The sequence below is a fragment of the Phyllostomus hastatus genome, unplaced genomic scaffold (genome assembly GCF_019186645.2).
Source record: "Phyllostomus hastatus isolate PE091 unplaced genomic scaffold, TTU_PhHast_1.1 phas_scaffold_385, whole genome shotgun sequence".
NCBI classification, from domain to species: Eukaryota; Metazoa; Chordata; class Mammalia; order Chiroptera; family Phyllostomidae; genus Phyllostomus; species Phyllostomus hastatus.
In genome coordinates this window covers 6,944,259-6,946,222 of record NW_025334026.1, presented here as the reverse complement: position 1 = coordinate 6,946,222, position 1,964 = coordinate 6,944,259, and the positions used below count along the sequence as shown (strand labels likewise).

At 44.5% G+C, this 1,964-nt stretch overlaps 1 pseudogene; it reads left to right on the top strand.

The window, feature by feature from the left end:
• The first annotated feature begins 204 nt into the window (after window positions 1–204).
• LOC123806464 lies at window positions 205–770 on the top strand (annotated as a pseudogene).
• The last annotated feature ends 1,194 nt before the right edge of the window (window positions 771–1,964 follow it).

Below are 1,964 nucleotides of genomic sequence, written 5' to 3'. Positions count from 1 at the left end.
ACAATGAATTGGGGATAAAACTGTGTCCTTTTGGGTCACATGGTAATTAAATGCTTACACATTTTTAATGTACAGGAATGCTACCTGGATCATTTGAAAGGCAGTGCATAATAATACTAGTACATATCTAAATTTAGCTGTTTTGTAGAGAGTGCTATCTTTGATTAAAATAGTGAGTTTATCTCTCTCAGGTCCTTGCTTCCAATGACCAAATAAAGAAAGAACAGTGGTCATGCCAAAAAAAAAGGCCACGGCCAAGTGCAGCCTATTCACTGCACCCAATATGTGCCCAACAACAAGACCATCAAGAAGGTCATCATTCAGCCCTGGCCAGATAGCTCAGTTGTTTGGAGTGTTATCCATAAACCAAAAGACTGCAGGTTCAATTTCTGATCAGGGCACATATCTAGGTAACAGGTTCAATTCCCCAGTTGAGGCACTGACGGGAGGCAACTAATTGATGTTTCTCTCTCTTGTCAATGATTCTCTCCCCCTTCCTGTCTCTCTAAAATCAATAAACATATTTTTTTAAAAAGAGGAAGTGCCTCATTCAAAACATAGTAGAGGCAGCAGCCATTAGGGACATTTCCATAGCAAGTGTCTTTGACACCTATGTGCTTCCCAAGCTGTATGTGAAACTACAGTACTATGTGAGTTGTGCTATTCACAGCAAGGTAGTCAGGAGTTCTCATGCAGCCCAGAAGGACTGAACACCTCCCTCATTTAGACCTGTGAGTGTTGCCCCGTAACCTCCACCAAAGCCCATGTAAGGAGCCAAGTCTTCAAGGACTGAAGAAAAGTTGTCTGGAAAAAAAATAAAATGGAAATTGTACTTAAAAAAATAGCGAGTTTAAAAGACTCCAATTAGAGCTATGGCAATGCGCTAGGCCATAAATGGTCATAGCCAGATCAAGACAATGATGGTGGGAATGAAGGGGAGGAGAAGGCAGAAAGGAGAAATGTTTCAAAGAAACAACCAAATAGGACTTGGAGAATATGTCGATGTGGTGGCAAGGGTGAAGGGAGAACCAATGAAGGCTCCCAAGTCCCCAGGTGTGGCACACGGTGTGCCAGTCACTGAGTTGGCAGATGAAGAGGGAGGAATGAAAGCATGCTGTCATGCAGCCAGTCAGCATGCTCTCACCAAGTGCCAGCAGAGGACCCTGTGTTTGCAGCTGGCTGCCGGATTGTGGGCCATCAGGCAATCACCAACCCTGACTGCCTGTCTTCTCAATCACAAAATAAAATTGTTTTAAGAATCCAATACCGTCATTGTATTTAACAGTTGGTGTAGATATTCAGAAGTCTTCAGACACAACTTCTGGCCAAGATGGAGGCGTAGGTAGATACACTGTGCCTCCTTGTACAACCAAAATAAGGGGAACAACAAATTTAAAAACCAAAAACAACCAGAACTGCCAGAAATTTGAACTGTATAGAAGTCCAACAACCAAGGAGTTGAAGAAAAAATATTCATCCAGACTAGTAGGAAGGTGGAGACAGAAAGCCAGATGGAGAGGACTCCCAGCACGGTGGTAGCTGGAGGACAAGGTGGTCCCACATTTGTGTGAGGATAAACTGGGAGGAGCAACTGGGGAACGAAGCAGACCACACAACCCAGGTTTCCAGCACGGGGAAATAAAGCCTCAAAACCTCCGACTGACAGTTTTCCTTTCCCAATGAAAGCCTTTAGTTGTATATTAGGTCCTTGGTTGTGCTGATGGCCAGAGGCCAGGGACCTCCTCAGTCCCTTTGGGTTTGCCTCTGTCCTTGAGTGTTTCCTCCTGAAGTTCTTCTTTGGGAGTTTCTGGTCCCTTGAACCATCTCATCTTTGTTTGCCACTCCTAGGGGCAGAGCCAGGGCTGTCAGATGGTTTGTGGATTCCCCACCCAGACTCTGCTCACCATCTAAAAATCCTTTCACTCACACATCATTTTCCAGTACTGGAGGTTTCTGTTTTGCTG